This window comes from Bactrocera neohumeralis, chromosome 3 (assembly GCF_024586455.1).
Source record: "Bactrocera neohumeralis isolate Rockhampton chromosome 3, APGP_CSIRO_Bneo_wtdbg2-racon-allhic-juicebox.fasta_v2, whole genome shotgun sequence".
In the NCBI taxonomy this organism is placed as follows: Eukaryota; Metazoa; Arthropoda; class Insecta; order Diptera; family Tephritidae; genus Bactrocera; species Bactrocera neohumeralis.
The window spans coordinates 2,740,417-2,761,405 of NC_065920.1; the positions used below are offsets into that span (position 1 = coordinate 2,740,417).

A 20,989-nucleotide genomic window follows, 5' to 3' on the forward strand; every position below is an offset into this window, starting at 1 on the left:
GGTGGTAAGTTTGCTTCTTCAATCATATTAAAACCGATTCGCTTGCTATTAACTATGTTAGGCAATTTTTTAGCTGAGTTTTGAGCTGTTGTGGTGCCAGTAACATTTCGAAAAACCAAAAAAAATGTTCTGCGTTTGCTTGCAACCCCCAAAAAGTACAAGGAATCATTCTAGTAGCAGCAAACTCAATTGAACTTAGAACAGATACGTTATTATTCGCTAATGTAGCAGATTAACACAGACAATCCATCAATCCGTCAAATTGTTGTGACGTGCTCTTTCATAATATTTTCGACGTTTTTGAGATCCCTCAAGTTTTTCGGCATTTTTCCTAATAAAGTTTGCACTTGAAATTTGCAAATGTCAGCGACCTGACTGCAACCCTTAAGTGTTCGCCAAAGTCGTGTGCCAACAATCAAAACCGTTTTACTTGATGTTTGCTGGATACGACGGGTGGCGCCCCTTACAGTCAGCCATATGTCATTACAAGAAGCAAAAATATTGCAGAGACCGAAGTGACTTGAACAGCAGCAACAATCAACAAGCAATCAGCCCAGCGTCTGCGATAAAACGAAAATCTACGACTTCAAAGTAAACAAGATTTCTACTTTACTTGGCATTTTTATTACACAAATGCACACACACACTCATGTAGTCGTATGTACATATGTATTCGGCAGGAGTCGCACGACAGTGGCGGGTTGCTGCATCCCCGGAGTGCCACAGAGCTTTTATTAAATTTATTTCTACAAAAGTTGCCAACAATTTAATTGCACTTGCAATGCTTGACGCCGGCAATGTGAGTGGCGGGTGGCGGGCGGCGGGCTGCCGAAATGGCGTACGTCAAAAGAATTGACAAGACGCTTAGGGATTTTACGAAATGAATTTCATTTGAAGCAGAGACACAAATGCCGTCTACTGTGGATGTGTCTGTTTGTGTGCCGAGCACAAATGTTTGTAAGTATGTATATGTGAAGCTCTCAATGGGAGCGTGTATAGCAGGACCTTTTAGTCGTATGCGCTATCGGGTGCATTCTGTTCAACTAAATACCTTTTAGAATTAATTACATCAACATACGGTCCTCTTTGTGTTGGTACACACGCACATACACATACATACACATGCACACAATGGCGCCTATTTTATATTTAACAAAGGCACAGAAACATATTTGTATCTTCACAACTCTTCACAACACACACTGTCTTACATACACCCATGTCACTCTGAAAGTTTCGTTGGAAGACAGATTAAATCTTCGAAATATCAAAATCTTCAACGGTAAGCAAGGCAAATATGTTTTCATAAGAATTAAATTCACTTTAATTTAAACACCTGCTTTCACATATTTCATTCCATTGACACGAATTGGCCCATAAGCTGCTCTCTTACTTACCTGCCTAATAAAAACCACAAAATGCTTCTTCTGCATTATTGAAGTAGACAACGCATACGCGGTTATAGTCGAGTTAACAACAGCGAGCCAGTCGTTTCTTCTTTTCGCAAGGTGTCGGCAATTGGAGATTCCAAGCGAAGCCAGGTCTTGCTGTCTTGCTACACCTGGTGGTTTCATCGGATTGGAGGTTTCTGCTTCCTCTGGTTCCCCCGGTAGCTACTGCGTCGAATACTTTCAGAACTGGAGTGTTTTCGTCCGACATTGGTCGTCTCTTATCTTCGCTATTTGGCGCCAATTCGAGACACCAAGTGCAGCCAGGTCCTTCCCACCTGATCTCTTCATCAAAGTGGAGGTATCTCTCTTCCTCTTTTTCCACTGGTGGATACTGAATCAAATACTTTCATAGCTGGAGTGTTCTCATATGTCTGGACAGCCGCTGTCTATTTTAATATCGCTGTGTATCTCATACAGCTCATCGTTCCATCGAACGAACGATATCCGCCGTTGTATAAATCTTCCGCAGAAGCTTTCTCTCGAAAACTCGCTGAGTCGACATCAGATGTTGTCATTGTCCATTTCTCCGTGCCACATAGCACTTCGGGAATAATGAGGGACTTGTAGAGTTTGATTTTTGTTCGTCGAGAGAGGACTTTACTTCTCTATTGCCTACTCAGTCCGAAGTAACAACTGGTTAATACTGGTTCCAAGATAGTTGAAATTATATAGGACTTCGAAGTTATGACTGTCAACAGTGACGTGGGAGTCAAGTCGCGACAGCGACGACGACTGTTTGATGACAGTAGCTATTTCGGTTTGTCTTCGTTCCCAACCAGACCATACGCTTCGCTTCATTTTCCAGTCTCAGGGTATGTATGTCCGTAAAAAATCGTAAAATGAAACCAAATAATTATCTGGAATCGTTTCAAGAGCTCCGAACTATTTAGCCTTAAAGATTAAATACTTTATACTTGTATATACTGACCGTTTGCATGGATGCATACAGACTTTAGAAAAGAACTTTGAGTTGTAAAGACACATACCATTAAGAATGTTTTGTGGAAACCACCACGGAAAATAAAAGTCAAGTTGCTTTTGGAACTGCTTGAGCTATTGTACAACTATGGACTCTATGCGTAGTTCCACTTGGATTTGGCAGTTAAAGATTTTTCAATAAATCCCTAATTTAGTTTGCATTAAGCAACCCAGTTTGGCAGGGACCAATACAATGCTCCGCATTCATGTTGCACACATAACAATCAAATTGTCTGCCAAATCATAGCCACTCAACAATTTTTACATAGCCATTTACACATCTCAATCAGAATTGCAACAGCAAATTACCACCTTAGACATACTCGACATACATACACCCGTAGATATATGCAAACGGATGCAGCAAGATATATTCGGTTTCATAAAAGGACGAAGTGCAACAACAAAACACTAAATATACGCACGTGTGTGGCTGAATCTTGTTGTTGTTGTTGCTGTTGTTATTTGGTTGAGTTTAATTGCCTAGCGGCCCTTGTTGCTTTTCTGGTCCTGTCTCTGTCACACTCTCCCTTTGGATTGCTGTTGCATGAAGCACGTGTGCGTGCAACTACAAATACATAGCAAAGGAACTTCAAAGTGCTAGGTAAAAATACTAGAACATAAGTACAAACCCCAAACTATAAAGGAACTAGTCTAAAAAAGACAAGTTTTCTACCAGTCAGAAAACTACTTTTAATTAAACCGTTATAGAACAGCAGTAACTTTGCCAGCTGGGCTCTTATAGAAGGTCGGCGTGCAAAGAAAACCAGTTTACGCGGGAGGGAATAGCACAGCCGGCTGACTAGTTGAGCTTGAGATACACACTAGTTACACGGTGGTTGCAACCAGTCCATGCTGCCGCAGTGTGGCCACACATAGATACTTACCACACATGCACGCGTGGAGTTGCCTTGCTGTGGTGTCCTGAAATACGGCTAAAAGTGCTTTGTGTGCTGTTGATTTAATTCCTGTTGCTGCAGTTGTCCTTGCTGCGTGTACAACGGCATGCTGCTCCTCTGTTACATATGTCATGCGTTGCACTGTTTCATTTGTATTTTCATGAACAACTTGGGGGCGAAAATACCTCTGTGCCTTCTTTTGCCGACACTAATCAGAAATTGCCGGCTAAGGTCGAAAGAGTTTTAACATATTTCCCAATTCTGCTGGCCAAGATTTGGTACGGGTATGTGGGCGTTTTGTGCACTTTTTTCTCAGATTTGCCTTTATGCTGATTTCGGCTGGTCCATGCACTTTCTCTTTGCTGGGTGGGTGGTCAGCTCTTGTATGGGTGGTGCGAAGATTGCTGCGTTCAATTTTGGATTTCAGACAGTGGGATTCGCCGTCAACCAGATATGAACTCAGTATCAAATAGTTATATTCAAGGTAAAGAAAATATAGCAAATAAAGACAGCAAACTTTCCAAGTACTGGGAGGTTGATAGTGAACTCTCTTTGCTCGGGTATTTTTGCTTCCTGAATTTGCCGCTCTGGACTTGCTGTCCAATAAGAATGGACTCTTTATAAGATATTACCGTCTTTCACACATTAAGTGCTTCTTTTATACTGCTGAAGACCCGAAGACTTCAGTGCGAAATTTGCTGGAAACATACGAGAGTTGGCAGTGCTTTGAGTTAAAAACTTCTATAAAACCTCAAAACGTTGATTTAGGCGCATGACTCTTCGAACCACAACTCCGCCTCACAATGCTCCGTAAGCAGGGTCCCAATCTACACACAGTGATGCCAGTGTATGCATATAAATATGTATGCTTTATGGCAGCATACGTTCATTATGCCGAATTTAAATCCACATTCACGGCCATTGTTCGTTATCCATGTGTCTCTCCTATTCGTTTTCGCCCAGATTTGCGCACCGCACAATGCCACAACTCCCATCTTCGCCCGTCGCCCGTCGCGATCGACCAGTGGGCCAGCAAAAACCTTATTTTCCCCAGTGCCTGTGACTTATCGTGTGGTTTTTGGTGTCGTGGCAAGTTGGAAAGTTCATCATTTCTTTGTTGCATAAATTCCTCGCTTGCCCAGCAGTTTCATAAGGTCCTAATCCTGTTTGCCGAAAAATCATAAGTGCGCATAGAGTCAGTCGTAGGCTTCGAGGTGAATGTGAAAGTGCCACAAGAAAAGCACAACAACGATAACAAAATTGCGGTAAAACGAAAGCATTCATTCGAATGTGAAATTGTGAATTATTGCTCATTCGTTTACATAAATATATGCATGTGTGTGTGCTTGTGTATGTGGGTTTTCGCATGTGTTGGCTGTTCATTGCACACAAAATTGCCAAAGTTGGTAATCATGGCGCTTAGGCGCACACACTTGCGACATATGCAGCCTCATTTGACAGTGCTTGCCACCTACGCCTCGGCGAGTTACACAATGCCAACGGTAGTGGCACAGTGCTCAACTAACATGCTGCCTGGAAGCATTTATATTCAAGCAAAATACTTTATTTTTATATGCCTCACATTGTTCTAAATCTTCAGCGAATTATCCACTACCGACAAGTGATTTATTAAAAATATCTCCTCAGTGTCCACAGCCAACTCATTACAAACTAACGTCCGATCGGTCGTCTGCATATGCAGCCATGTCCCGCACGAAACACACGACTCAATCCTTTTATGTCGCTCGATGTCATTTTTCAAACTGTCCTCAGTGACTACGAGTGGCCGGTGGTCAAGGCGCATCCTATTTTTTATCATCCTCATTTTACATTTGCCTCTCGTTTACAACGAAATATACCGTCCGAAATGTCTTGGCAGTAAATTTACATTGTTGCTCCATTCGCAGCGACGGCGACGGCGCTTCAAGTCCATTATCCTTTTTCGGTTAAGTGACAATTTGGGCGCACGGCAGGGCAAAGGCACAGTCAGCCAGAACAATCACATCATCGCACAAATAAATGATTGTCTGCCCGAGTGGAGTCGAGGGCAGCGGATAAGTACGTGCAGCAAGCGGGGAAAAGGTTTGTGATAAACGCTTGTAAATGTCAACAGCAAAGCGAAAAACATCCACTTGTACAACAACAAACAGCGTCAACAAGCAGTTTATATAAATTCCCGAAATTATTTGGTATTTTTGTGGGCAGTGAAATTTAAGTTGCTCTGTTGTCGGCTAAGCGGAGCCTTTTATGACAATCGCTCCCCTGGGTGTACACACACGTCGTTTGCCAGGAAGATGTCAGCTCCGGCGCAACACGCACCAGGCGCCGAAGTGTGACTGACCTTCCCGTCTGTCGGTGCGTGTCTCGCAGCAACGGAACGCAAATCCCACGGTTGGGTTAAGTGCTTAAGTTTAAACGAGCAAGCAGTCATGTGACAAGGTAAAGGCTGGCTGTGGCTGTGTGGTGTTGGTCGTGTAAGTACAAGACCTAATCATATTAATAGCAGGCAGAGGAGCGGGGGCAGCGGCGCACGTATCGATTGACAAATCATACAAACGTTGTAAGAAACTCATTTCTCAATTTGCAGATCCGCAAGATGCGCGCTCGTGCATGCAATACTGCTGATTGTGCTTTTGTTCCCCGCCCACCCAACGGTTGGTTAAAAATAATTCTTCATAGCTTCCTCCTCAAGCTAGTTCTTTGAACTTAAGTGTTATTGTCGTTGCAAAGCAGGGTACCAGACCACCGAGTTTCCGTATACGCTGAAAAAAGTACTCTGAAAGGATTTCACATAACTTTGCAACCACGAATAAATATTGAGACATCTGGCAGCTCTAGCATAACTGTCCCATCCGAGTAATGAAATATAAGTCAGAGAGCCAAGTGCACTCACCTGACAGCGAACTTTTCTATGAATATAGTAGGTAATTTCAAAGCGTATATTGGAAGACCGCCGAACAGCTAATGGAACGGTTTTCACGAAAACTTAAGTCCGGCATTAGTTTAGATTAATAAAAGAGGAATGCACCGCGACCTTAGGTCTATTGTACCCTCTTCTAAATCATAAAAACTTTCCTAGCCGCAGCGCATTGAGAAAGTCCAATATACTGCTGGGTGCAAGCGAAGTGATGTGATCCTTTTTTGGAAACATGGATCCAAGGGCCTTTAACCTGCTTTTGCAGACCACTATGCAGCCTCTTAGCAGGTGTTCTCATGTTTCAGGCTCCCTATCGCAGAACCGACAATTGAAACAAGTAGCTAGGCCCATGTTATACTCGTATATAGATGCTTTTTCAGCTTACAGTGGCCAGTGCAGAATGCGACAAGTAGTCTAAATTTGTTCCTAGGGATGTTGATTACGACTTTAACCTGCTGAGGTTGTAGCCACCATTAGCAACTTGGCATGTCGCATGCCTTGGAGTTGTTGCCAATATCTTCTAGTCCTTCTTCTTTGCGGAGCAGCTCCTTTATAGTATTGGGTCCTACCGCGATAAAAGGTTCAAGTCCTACCATGTTCGTTGATAGTGCGGAGCGGAGCGAATCTCATCAGCCAGTTCATTTCCGGATTCACCTTTGTGACCGAGCAAACAAATGAGGTGCACTTGGTTACGTTCCGCTAGGCTGTTCAGCCGTTCTCTACACTTCTGCACCAGTAGCGATTTGATCCCATAGGTAGAGATTGCTTTAAGTGCAGCTTGACTATCGCTAAGTATGGTTTAACGCTCGTTGAAAAACTGGCGTTGGAGATTTATCTCTATGCCGGAAATCTGCTGGAAAAACTTCCCTTCATTCCATTTAGCTTTGCTGGTAAGGGTGACCTTGAACTTCTTTACTAAGTTCACCCTTTCGGTAATGTTGTTCCTTGGGAGAAGAGCCGATGATATTACACCACTTAACTCTTTCATCCGCTGGGAAGAGATTACTTTAACATTGTCACATCCTTCTGCTGTCGTTTGTAGCAGTGTGTGTTTGACTACCTGACCGATTAGCAGTTGAAGTGGTGTGAGCTCAAGCGCGACTTCTAGTGTTGCCGTCGGACAAGTGCGCATTGCACTCGAAACTTAGATGCATGCAAGTCATTGCAGCTTCGATAGTCTTGTATAAATCGGTCATTGATGAATGTAAAATTATCGGTAAATGCCCCTGAGAAAGTGGCCCGAGCCGGTTTTCAAATAACTTATCGAAGTCTCAAACCATTTCCATGTCAGAAATAAGAAATAATGTATAATTACCACACAAAATGTTTTTTTTCGCAGAAATTTCTCTTAAAGAAACCAATGGAGATCGATTCCTCGCTCAAATGACTCTCAATAGCCGATAAAGGTGTCATCCACCTTTACACCGATAATTAAACATTTCTGCAATCAGCGGCAATCCGCGTGACCAGCAGCCCATTTACGCCAGCAAACCTTAAAGTGTTCTCCTAGAATCGAATGCTTTTGTTTTCGCTTGAATTTGTAAAGCCCAGCGAAGAGATAAAATAAAACAGAAATTAATTTTCGCTTTTCCGCTTTTAAAACGCTCGAGCAGTTGAGGCCGCCTTACCTCGGCACAACACCGCAGCCAATCGCAAAAGCTTTGAAGACTGCCTGCGCGCCGCATCCCGCGCTCCACGCTCACCAGCAACGCAACCAATGGCGGCACCTTTGCATTGTGCCTAATTAAAAATCTCATTTAATTGGCATCCTGGCATTCACACACACTCACACATACGTGCATGCAATCTTTGGCTGGATGTGTGCATGTGTGAGTGAGCGTTCAATTCCTTTGTGGCCTGTCGATGTTTATTCAATTAAAAACCGCAGAGCGCAGCACACACGCACACTCACGCGTGCATACTTGCGCACTTGCATGTGCATCACACACGTAACAAACACATACACATGCACATTGGAAACATATATAGCATGAATGCAACACACACACACACATACACACATATGTGATTTACTTTCATTTGCTATGTTCGCTGTCAGCGCTTCACAAATTAACGAAGTTCGGCGCGCATTGATTGACTATCGAACTGACGTAGTGGCACGGTGCATAAGTGAATGAGTGATTGAATGCTGGCCTTCGGTGCACTGCCGCCGCACGCCGCCTGCCGCCTGCAGCCTGCCGCTTGCTCCTTTGGCAGGTTGGTTTGTTGTTTGGCTTGTCGACGCGCTGAATAGCTGACGCGCGCCTGACTGACTCGGCGACGGCTTGTTGCGATTTATGTCGAGGTTAATGGCAAGCATTGGCGTTGACATTAATGCCATCAACACCGCTCAGTAGTAGTGCGCACTTCGCCAGCAATTATCAATATTGATGATGTTGCCGCTGCCACTGCCGCTCTTGCCGCGCGCTGCTCATATCGACGACTGTATTGACTCCTTGCTTGTTGCTACCGACGCGCCGTATTCACCAATTGCCAATGCGCTAGTAAGGAAGGCATCGTCGTCATCATCATCAGCAGCAGCAGCCACACGCACATCAACCGCTGCTGAATCTTCGTATTTGCTCTGGCGTAAATTGCCGTGGATATCGCTTAAAATGCGTATTAATGTGGCATGTGGCTTATGGCGAGTGCTGACAGACGCATATATCATAGGAAGCGTGCAAATAGTAGTCGCTGTGGTGGCACATACGAGTAGTTTGTAAATTGAATTACGGCAAAATTAATAGGGAAAGAATGCTCTTGCCACAAGCGCGGCGCATGCCCATTCTCTGCCGCAGCCACTCCATACCAACACACAACTTCAATCGCATTCCGCGAAAGGAATCAGTCTCACATTGATTCGCGCACTCACACCACTACACCCGCTCTATTAAATCGCGAGAAATTTTTTTATTTAAAAAAAATACTTGCAGCTCAAAATTTCATTTTTCGAAGTCGTTTTCGGCCAACTTTTACTATAACCTGCCGAAGTAGTAAGAAACTTCTCGATCCTTCCTCATTAGAGGCGCTAATTTTCTGTCAATTTCAGAAGCTCCTACATTACAATACCTACCAGAGACAGCTTAAGTTCCACAGAGATATATTCATCGTAGTATTTCCAACTTCTTTTTTTTTGTTTCAGTTATTATCTATTTTCCCCATTAGTCACTTTATTTTCTGTTGAATATAATTTTTACTGTTTTTCACCTTTTTTTAGTGAAACAACATATTAAATGTCAACTGCTTAGCAACTCTTCAAACAAGCCTCCCAGCAACACTTGTCATCCATGGCACTTCCATTAAATATATCGAAAAATATCCATACACTCTCAACCAACAACAAGATTATGTAAAACTGTACGCATTTACGGCATGAAAAGTGTCAGCTCACTTGCAACTCAGGCAACGCAGTCAACAGCGCGCACACGGTGAGCGGCATTGGTGAGGTTGCTGCGCGTTGCTGCATGATGCTTGTGTGGTCGCATTAATTAGTTTGATTTGCAGCACAAAGTGCAAAAACTTGGTTGGTTTGGAAAATATGCCGATTCGATTGCGTTCGAATGCGAAATCTGCTGCGCGCACACCAAATCTCTGGGGAGTAAAGCCGTACACGCCTGTGCCGCACTGTTGCGGCCTGCTCTGCGGTTGTGTTTGGGTGGTCCACCGCCACCCAGTCAGCCAGCGATCGCCTTAGCATGGCTGTATGCAGCGTGGAGGCACACACGCGCTTTCCTAGGCGTGCGCGGCGACAGCGATATGCATGTCGAAATTCAACTGAAATTGCTTAACCACAACTACAAATTTTTGGACGCATTCGATTCTTAATGAAGTCTGCTTTGCACTGCAATCTCCTTTGCTATGTATGTGATTCACCAGTAATTCTTAATTGAAAATTCGTTTATTTCGATTTTGCAGCAAACAAAGGTAAGCGGCAGAATACGTCATCGGCGCGTGCAGCTAATTAAGCGGAACTCAACCAATTTGGAATTAAATATTTGCATTGGCGTGTTCCTCAAGAGGGATGATTGACGTCAAAGACCAGTGATTGGGTTGAAGTTCCTTCATTGTAATGGTGGTGCACCATATATGGTATAATATAAAATAATTTAAATGTAGATGTGTTGGTATTGCGTACCTCGACATTGGAGCGCATACCCATCTTTACGCACTTACACACTTTTATGTGATCCAATAAACGTAGAACTTAGCTGATCTCCAATCAACTATTCAGAGGTTAGACTTTACTCAACCTATACAAAACAGATTCCAAAGCAGAATAGACAAATAATTTTATATTTAAGCCCTCGAAATGCTGAAGTCACTCTTACTACTAAAATGAACAGCACAATCAATTCCACGCACGTGTTAGAAGAAATAACCGAGCAGCGTGAAGAAACGAACACACAGAAAGTCTCATATTATCACAATATGAGTATATTTGTAGTGTATGTCTGAAATCACCAGACATTTTTCGAAATTTCGATATAACGGGTGATCTAAGTGGAGATACTTTTTTTGAATAGCTTGTTTTTGACAGATGACGTATGAGACGTGTCAAGCTGTCATGGTAGTTTTGTTCGGCATTGTTTGGCATTTCATCATGGAAAGACCTACGCCTGTACAATGACGTTTTGTAAAGAATGTGTTTCGCGCTTCACTCAACTTATGGTCAACATAATCAGCCTACTGAGCGCACTATTCGCAACACCATCACCCGACTTGAGACACACCATTCATTATTGGAATAGGGTAGGCCAACGCGCAGTGAAGAAAATATAGCAGCCATAACTGAGAGTATTCACGAAGACTGTGGAGAGTCGATTCGGCGCAGCAACTCGGACGTATAGAACGACTTGACGCATTTTACGTCGAGATTTTAAATTGAAAGCGCACAAAATACAGCTTCTGCAAGAACTGAACACGTTTGATCTTCCTAAGTGACATCGTTTCGCTTTATGGGCCCTTAAAAAGTTCCAAGAAGATCCGACTTTTTAGATAAAAATTTTGTTCAGCGATGAGATTCATTTCTGACTCAATGGCTAGTTAAACAAGCAAGATTGCCGCATTTGCTAGTGAGATTCAAGAGCCATCATCCCATCCAGAAAAAAAACGATTTGGTGTGTTTGGAGCACAACATCACACTTGTCATTCACCAGTTACCAGTCGAAATGCCCGAACAAGTCATCGGATGGACCAACTGAGACGTATAATCTTCAAAAAATAACTGTCAAAGATTGTTCTGTAGAATCATAATAAACATTTCCCATTAAATTTGAAGTTTCGGTATTTTTTCTTTAAAAAAGTAGGGCACCTCAAAATAGGTCGCCCTTCATTTTAAACCAAATATTGCAGTTCGCTTCACAATGTGCTTAGCCGCATGAGGAATCATAAGAAAATTGAACAAACTAACTTATTCAAATTCTCTAATTTCATATGATCTCTTCATTATTATAAATAACAATAAAATTGTATCAAATTTATACAAACATACATATGTATATTGCAGCACAATCCGCATTTTCAAATCACCGTAAATATTTCATTTCTCGGTTGAAAATAATTTTTCATTTTCAAAGTCAATTAAACGCAGTTAACTTAGAAGGACACCAAAAAGCACTTTACACTAATTGTAAATTATTCATTCACACACACATACATACATTAGTTCGGGTGAATTTACATACGAACACTTTTGCATTGACAGCTTTTACTTTTGTGTTGCAAGTTCTCTGCACTCGAGGAGGTTAGTAAGAAGTGGTGAAGCGAAGGGTGCAAATTCCAAGAATTTGCCAAGAAGAATGAAAGAACAAGGTGAACTTTTGTGTTTGCTGGTAAGAATGGGCCAAATTCGAATGCGATCGTAAAGTACATAACACTATCGCAAAATATTTACATACCTACATAACTTCATTGATTTCTAAATAAGCAGTGTGTGGCAAAAGTTTTCAGGTGACTTAAAGCGAATCAAAATTAGTGAGTTAGAGTGTATTCTATAGTAAATTTGTATTGTGTTTAGTTCCCATTAGTTTCTATCAATCTTTCGATATTGGCTTCGAGATCAATAACAACTTGTCTTATACATACATATAATTTTCGGGTAAGTCGCTGGAGTAAGTATGTTTCTTTTTTCAAATAATTTTTATTGAATTCTTTATTATCAAAACATGGTTGGGTTTCTTCCTCTCTCCCTATCTCTCTCTCTCTCTTTAGCTCACTCTGTCTCTTTCTCTGTCTCCCACTATTAAATTTCTTGTATAAAATAACTCCATAATACCAATATCCATAACTCTCTGATATCACGAGCAAATGGTAGAGAAGTTAGACCAGCCCTCATGCGTTCGCTCAGACACAAATAACCCCGATATGCATGTACTTAAGGAAATGATTTAAATACGGTTCAAAGTTCGAAACTGGAATATTCAAAGAGTAGTAAACAATGTGATGTGGTATCCATAGTTTTGTCGCCTACTGTATGTATAAATCGAAATCACTTTTACTGAACGGAAAGCAATTAATTTACTTGTGAAGTACACTATGTGCGTATTCTCTCGTGCAAAAATATCCGAAATAATTAAATAAATATGTGGGCACATTTCCAAGCCATTATCTCAAAAGCACTCAAGTATCCTTTGGGAGGTTGCACGATTTCGAGCTTGCTGCTTTCCTTCTGCTGCCCTTTGTACGCGCACCAATGCATGCCAGTGTTGCATAATGCCGCAATGTGCTTATGTGAAGATTTGAGAAATTTTAAAGTATTTAAATGCAAGCAATATATTGTCACATGTTCAAGTTTCTTATGGAAAAGATTTCCAGCAATTATCAAAGGCAACATGGTGGAGACAAATGGCATGGCAAATGCGCAGGGGACAAGGGTAATTGAAAAACAGCAAAGACAAATACAAATCCCAAAATACACTAAGCACTTGTGTGGGTGCAGACTTTCGATTGCATGCTCGTTTCTATAAATATATTAACAAATGTGTGCTTCCGAGAGCACGGTGATTGAAACCAAAGAAATTGAAAATATATTTGCGCACACCCTGCAAGAAAACTCTTGGACCTAGCAACTGAAATCCATCTGGTATCGGACCAAAACTGGTCTATGCGTGGCTTATGGGGCTACCAGATTAAAGTAACCTAATAGGCGCTAGAGTTGAAGAGGGAAGCGAGACGTATTTGCAGACAAAAAAGAGAGAGGCCGAAATACTCGAAAATTCTTCGAAGAGATGCAGCGACTAACCGAAGTTTTCAAGACTGGAGCATACTCTAGTATAACCCCCAGAGGTGATCTGGTGACTAATGCCCAGAGCATACTAAAATTATGGAGGAAAAACTTCTCCAACCTGCTGAATGGCGGTGAAAGCATAACACCAGGAGATGGCGAACCCGATTCCCCAATCGATGACGCTGAAGCAGACGTTCCACTGCACGACCATAAGAAGTTCGAATAGGAATTACTCGCCTGAACAATAACAAAGGGGCGGGGGCCGATGGATTGCCGGCCGAGCTATTCAAACACGGTGGCGAAGAACTGATAAGGAGCATGCATCAGCTTCTTTATAGAACATGGTCGGACGAAAGCATGCCTGACGATTGGAATTTAAGTGTGCTCTGCCCAATCCACAAAAAGGGAGACCACATAATCTGCGTCAACTACCGTGGGATAAGCGCCCTCAACATCGCATATAAGGTTCTATTAAGCGTATTGTGTGAAAGGCTAAAGACCAACGTCAGCGGACTGATTGGACCTTATCAGTGTGGCTTTATGCCTGGAAAATCAATAACCGACCAGATATTCACCATGCGCCAAATCTTGGAAAGGACCCGTGAAAGAAGATCGGCACCCATCACCTCTTCATCGATTTTACAGTTGCTTTTGACAGCACGAAAATGAGCTGTCTTTATGCCACGATGTCTGAATTTGGTATCCCCGCAAAACTAATACGCAACACCAAAAGATCCGTCAAGATCGGGTTTCAGACAGGGCGACTCCCTTTTCCTACGACTTCTTCAATCTGGTCTTAGAGAAAATAATTCGGGTTGTACAACTGCTGCCGTACGCCGTTGGCATCGATATCATTGACTTGAGCTGTATGAGATATCCGACGACATTGACGGAGTTCAGCGAATTAAAAGACAGCGGCTATTCTGGCGAGGTTATGTTGTCCGAATGAATGAAAAGAAATGGAATTCCCTTTTTGGCGCCTAACAGCGAAAAGGAGAAACGACTGACGCGCTGTTGTTAACTCAGCTATACACGCGTAAGCGGTGTCTACGTTAGCTACAAGTGATGAATTTGCATTCATTGCGAATTTCCTACTGGGTGCATTGGTAAGCAAAATGATGTCTATTTACATATGGTAAATGTTGCAATTTCTGAAAATATCTGCATTTGTGCATGCAACAGGAGATTAAAATTTTATCCAAACAGGATGTGCAACAAAATGAGAATTTTCATTTAAGTGTTGCTGCCACTACACAAGCACAGGCATGCAGGCACGCCAGATATTCTATGTTCTATCCCTACAGAGGAATATTAATGAACTGACAGTGCGTAATAAATCTGCTAATACATAACGGAAAGCGTGCGTGCGACTTAAACAAATATTTTGCCTACGAAAATTACATAAGCGGAGGGTGCTTTGAAATGAATGCAAATCCTCTACAAAGGAAAATGTTGTGTTTTAAGTTTCCGAGAAGATTTGGCATAATAACACGAATTTAATTACGAAATAAGTGCTGTGCCCTGCAGGAAATCTTTCGGGCTAAACAAGCTCTACTAAACTTTTGTTATGCTTACAACAAACAAAAACACAAACGCAGTGTCGTAAAAATAATATTTTTGTTTAAATTGAGAGTTTAATGGCACTTACCTGCCAAAGCACCCTGTGTGAGCGTTTATTTGCACAAATATCAACAAATAACACGGCTGAAAATTGAATAAAATATTAATTATTTTCAAGATTGTGAAATGTTTTGTATTTACTTTAATTAAAGATATATGTATATGTGTGTATATATTGACATATGTATATTTATATGTGTATTTGAGCGCTATGCCTGTCAATACATTTTTGTTTGTGTTTTTGAGTGAACTTGTGCAGCAAACTTCCAATTTTCTGGCAATATACTTAACTGATTTGCTGCAAGAATTCGAATGAATTTCAATTGCAGCATAAATACATATACACCATCGTAGATATGTGTGTGGAGCGGGTATTTCGTGCCTTAAAGGATCTGTGCACTCACAGGAAATTATAAAATTTCAATAAAAGTATGGCCAAAGCACTCTAAGCAAAACGGAATTTTCGATAAACTGCAGACAAATTTGTGAACACAGCAATACACACACAGACACGCACACATGTGCGCGCAGGCAGCATTTATGTATGATTTAACAATATGCATGCATGAATATGTATGAATGCACAGTTTGTTGCAAGCATATTTGGCGCTGCTGCAGCCCTCATCCAGGCGCTCCGTCGCTCGTGCAACTGACAGTGTGTTTCGTACAGAAGAATTCAGATTTCGTATTCTTGTCGTGCTGCAGCAGCGCTGGCAGAGCGCAGTCGAGATTGCTGCCGGAAAGTGTGTAGGAAGGATGAAGCAGGAAGCCTATGCATGCGTCCGTCCGCCTGCAGCACTCTGCAGCGCCACCCGCTGCTGTTCGCTATCACTATGACACACACACACACACATGCACACTTGCTTACATGCATGCACAGTTGTAAATAACTTTATTTTGATGTTTTGTTTTGATTTTCCTCGAGTATGGGCATTTTTTTCTCCTTGCTATTGCTGCAGTAGCAACAACAACAGTAAGCACTTGGTTAGGTCCGATTTATTTTTGTGATAAATAAATAAAATTGCAGTGTGTGCAGATTAAAATTCAAATTTCGTACGAGCGCCGCATCACAGTCGCCAGCAACACATACGCACACATACACAAACAGTTACAAATTCCAACACACATAGTAAGCTCACTGACAGCTTTTGGAATATTTTGCCGAAGCCTTGCAATGCAACACGTCCTCGTTATGCATATGTCGAAGCACGCATGCGCAGCTGTCGGTTTGTTAAACTCCAACTTTACAAGATATGCCCGATGTCAATGGCAGCATGCACGGTTTTCTGCTTGTTCTTGTTGGAGTGTCAACAATTTTGTATTTCTAACTCTGCAACTGAAACTGCTCACTTGCAACCAGAAACAGCGCCGCGTCGACATTGTTCAAGAGATGTTGGACTCAGCTCGCAACGACCCGATCTGTTTCGGAAGATCCCAACTGGTGAGACTGGTGAGGAATCATGGGTTCTTGGATATGACATGGAAATTGAAGCGTAATCATCTCTACGGAAGCTGCCGCATGAGCCAAGACCAAATTATACACGTCACTCATCATCTCTGTCCTGCTACAACTGCAGAAGTATGGACGATGACAACATCTGATGAGTCGGTGTTAAAAGTTTTCGAGAGAAAGATTCTGCGGAGGATTTATGGTCCTTTGCGCATTGGCAACGGCTAATACCGCATTGACACAGTTCAGCGAATTAAAAGACAGCGGCTAAGTTGGCTTGGTCCTGCCGTCTGAATGGATGACAACATTCCATTCCGGAGAGTATTCGACGGGGTAGCCGACGCACCGGAGGACGCAGAGGAAGAGGAAGACCTCCACTTCGTTGAAAAGATCAAGTGGTGAAGGATTTGACTACACTTGGTATCTCGAATTGGCGACGAATAGTGCAAAGAAAGAACGACTGCCAATAGGAATGACGTGACTTTGACAGCTGGTGGCGCCCATATTTGCTTACGGATTTGTGTCAAATTTTGTGAGTACGTTCAGCAGGTTTGCCATCATATCGCGTTTCACTTTGGTATATTGCTTTTAAAGTACCCAATTATTAAACATATTTATGTCCTCCAGCGGTTACTGTAAGAGCTCCTCACGCAAAGCACGGTCTTCTCAGATGAGGCTTCTTTCTGGCTTAGTGGCTTCGCCGACAAACAGAATTGTCACTATTGGGGTGAGTCAAATTCTCATTTGGTTCAGGAAACGCAATGGTAAGAAGATGTTGACCGACATGTATTTCCATGGAATGTGATGAATTCGAAGCCATCCATCTCTATTTCCAACAAGACGGTGTGCCACTTCATGTTTCATGTCTAAGCATGGACACATTTTAGCGACTCGTTAATTTTAAGAAATGGCCCAATCAAGTGGACGCCAAAATCTTTTGGTTTAGCGCCTCTAGATTATTTTCTTTAAAGGTATGTTAAATCAAAGGGTTACGCCAATCAACTAGCAACGCTCGAGAAGTTCAAAAACAACATTAAGCGGACTATAGCCAAAATTCCAGCCGAAATGCTGCACTTGATCATCGCAAATAGACGTGAACGGGTGGAGATATCAAGACTGAGCCGTGATGGCCATTTTGCAAACATTTTGTTAAAGTTTTAATGTTTTATTGCCTTTTAACGTCATTCTTGTTGGTAGAACTTGTATATTGGATTAAAATTTCTGAAACAAGTCCATAACATCGCTTAACTTATTCTACAATAACTCTGTTAGAAATCCAAAATCAATGCTTATTTGGAACTTTTTTATTTATGTAAATATATTTGCCACACATGCTCGTGTATATCTTTTTTCATTTAGCCCATTTCCATGCTTATTTATGAACCCCAAGTTCGTTTCACTCAAATTAACAATCTACAGTGGAGAAACCCCTTTTCTGCATGTTTGTGTTGCCATTAACAATTTTCTGCAACTGTTCATTTCGATTCCACTTTGGCAAAATCAAATCATTCGGTTATCTTTGCACATTATTCACAACCGACTCACAGCCCAACCCAATCGAGTTGAAGGCCCACATTTCCCATGCAAATGCCACATTTCGACTGGGTGTGTGTGTCGGTATGTGTGCGCATGAGGATAAATGCCTGAAAAATGCCAGCCAGTTTGAAGGAGTACAAATGTAGCTTTCCTCATTTGCACAAGAATCATCAACCTCCCCGAAGAGCGGAGTGGAAATTCGAAAATTCGTAATAAGAGATGTCATAACATCCCTTTATTGTGTACCATTTCTGCCTTTTCTATGTAGATTATGCATGCCATCCTTTTATGAATTTCCAGCCGAAATCTATGGAGACCATGACGACGACGAGCATGTCAGCGCTTGACAGGCAACCCGACCGGCCAGAGGGTTCGAACTGTGTCAGCCAAGCGCACCGAGCTCGCTGGAACGTGGGAACGGGCAAGGCACATGAATCGTGCGGGTGATAGGTCGTTATTTTGCAGCCAAATCCACTTCAGACATTTGCAAAAGCCCAAAATTTATGAATAAAAAACACAACTGATGGTCACTTGAATAAAAACAAAGCGAAAAATAGAAAAAGTAGTAATAACAAATACTACACGATTGATACATTTCCCGTTGTTGCTGTTGTAAAAACTCCACAACCCGTTGTTATTCGCACATTTGTGGGCATGAAAAGCATTAAAATGAACGCAAAGCACACAAGACGCTAAAACCCGATTCGCCATTTTATTAAATTAAATCAGATTTCCGAATCATTGATGCCCTCACACGCCTGCGAGCCATCGAACTGATAGATCTTCATAATCTTAAATGAGCAAACGGGTTTAGTCTGCACTTACGCTGTGACACTTGGTTACATACGGACAGACTTACGAACAAACATAAGATTAACGGTACAGTCGTTGCATATTTTATCAGCAAATCTGTAGCAAGGAATTCAAAATGTCGCCTCTTAAATCTTAAAAGCTTTATTATTTTCATATATCTCATCTCCTTTCTATTTGTTCCGATTCCGTCGAAACAGCAGAATTTCTCAATCCCGTGGTGAGACATGGCTAATAACTCTCAATTCTACTCTAGATCGAGTTTAGGTAATATATCTAAAACGAAAGAGTAGTTGAGTTAGTTGAAGCTGAAGATACTCATTTTACCGCATTTCAAGCTTACTCTTATAGAAACTCAACCTTCATGGACGATCCAGCAGCTACGCGTACTTCCCTTAAAGGACATTTGTATATTCAAAATCATAAAAATATTAATCTACATATGGCTCTGTGGCCAGAAACACTCGTTATCTGTGTACCGAAGTTGATAAATTCAATTATATCGTGCCAACGCCAGGAGCCTTCGGCTCAACTTCACTGCCCTTCGACAACCGTATGTGCGGTTAAGTCTGCTTGTGTGCGAGCAACATCCTCGTACTTTCGTCCATTTTTGTTTTGCATTTTCAGGAAGCATTATGTGGGGTTCATAACAGATTAGCAAATTTTAAATAAATTAAAATTTACAAAGAGAAGGAGGATGGCATGGGGAAATATCGCTTACACAAATATATAATCTGATGAGTATGGGTGTGCATATTTTTGTAAGAGTTTGTTGAGCATGCAAGTACGGGGATGGCACTTATGCAAATAAGATACTCGAGTTTACGACAACTATTGTTAGGATGGCAGTAAAGGATGCCAGTAAAATTGTTGAAAGAATTTTGAACTAGTTTAGTCCTGCTATTTTCCGTATGATGAGGTTAGTCTGGTAGACTCGTGAGCCACGACGCCATATGGAGTGTCATTATATTGTTCATAAGAAGTGGTCTTCATACAGAATACCAGAGTTTGTTGAAATTCGCAGATTAGATAGATTTGACACCTCTTCGACGTTTTTATACTGTGGGGTTCCCACGTGTTTGAAGCGTTGCCTTGCTAGTACAGGACAAGTGCACAAGAGACGCTCCATTGTTTCACGCGTATTTTATTCTTGGCATTTCCTGCAGTCACCTCGATCTGTCAGTCCTATTATGCAGGCGTATGCCGCCACCAGTCTATGAACAATGAGTCTCCAATCATGTTCCTACAGTTTCTTCTATCAAGAGTGAGCAGGAACTTTGTGCATATCGATAGATCATTTCATCGACTTTTGAACCACCTTACCTTGTTCTTATTCAGTTCATCGGAAAGACAATGCATGTATCTACCAATTTCGTTCATGTTATCGGATGACAGCCATACACCATTCTTGGCTATCTCGTTAACTATATCATTGGCATGTCTGCCTTTGTGGACTGGTTTCTGGCAACAGTCTCCACTTCTGCCCTGCTTCTTAAGACACTTTTGGCCAATATGCGACACGAGGTTGCTACCTTGATTGCTGTTTTGTTGTCTACGTACATGTTTGCTTTGGAGTTTCCGAAGACCTCTGCTTGCAGTGGGCCAGCACCTTAAAAGGCTTCATTATATGCCTCAATCTTAACAGATCCTCTCATCACCAATCGGATGGTTACTGCTGGGAGATTAAAATAAAGAAGTAAAGGGAGAAAGGCAAATTGTAGACTCTTTATTCGACTCTTTAGACAGAATAAGTCTCGTCAACATTAAAACTTGTAGGAAGGAATAAATGGTTTCGAATATCAAAAAAATATAAGCTGAGCCAGGTCATAGTGGCTGCACAAGAACTCATGCAAATGCAAGAGTTAAAAGTATTGCTCTCACTAACCTGTACCGGGGTACGTTTACGAAAATTTTCCATTTTCCTTAAATTAAAGAGGAAATCCAATCAAACCCCAAATCAATCAAAGCGAACTATAACTTTTATACATACAAATATGTAGGTATGTATAAAATAATTGAAATAGTCTCGAGTTGTAGTTGAATTGAAAGATCAAAACCTGATTTGCCTGGGGAGTTCCCAACACCGGAGGGCAACGCACACAC

The 20,989-nt window shown here is 41.8% G+C and overlaps 1 protein-coding gene across 2 annotated transcripts in view; it reads right to left on the reverse strand.

Annotated features, from left to right (window-relative positions):
- Positions 1 to 20,989, reverse strand: part of LOC126753619 (V-type proton ATPase catalytic subunit A-like) — a 414,573-nt gene that overhangs the window by 159,246 nt on the left and 234,338 nt on the right. For both annotated transcript variants that reach the window (XM_050465213.1, XM_050465211.1), the window contains one exon: positions 15,119 to 15,174. The gene's annotated coding sequence lies outside the window, so the exon portion shown is untranslated. The remainder of the gene's footprint in view (positions 1 to 15,118; positions 15,175 to 20,989) is intronic.